Source organism: Octopus bimaculoides, chromosome 17, assembly GCF_001194135.2.
Source record: "Octopus bimaculoides isolate UCB-OBI-ISO-001 chromosome 17, ASM119413v2, whole genome shotgun sequence".
NCBI classification, from domain to species: Eukaryota; Metazoa; Mollusca; class Cephalopoda; order Octopoda; family Octopodidae; genus Octopus; species Octopus bimaculoides.
In genome coordinates this window covers 5629548-5629798 of record NC_068997.1, presented here as the reverse complement: position 1 = coordinate 5629798, position 251 = coordinate 5629548, and positions in this window count along the sequence as shown.

The following is a 251-nucleotide window of genomic DNA, read 5'->3' as shown; positions in this document are numbered from 1 at the left end:
GCACACATTACCTATATATATATATATATATATATACATACACACACACATATATATATATATATATATATATATATATATATATATATACACACATATATATATATATACATACATATATCATCATCATCATCATCGTTTAACGTCCGCTTTCCATGCTAGCATGGGTTGGATGACTTGACTGAGGACTGGTGAAACCGGATGGCAACACCAGGCTCCAATCTAATTTGGCAGAGCTTCTACAGCTGGAT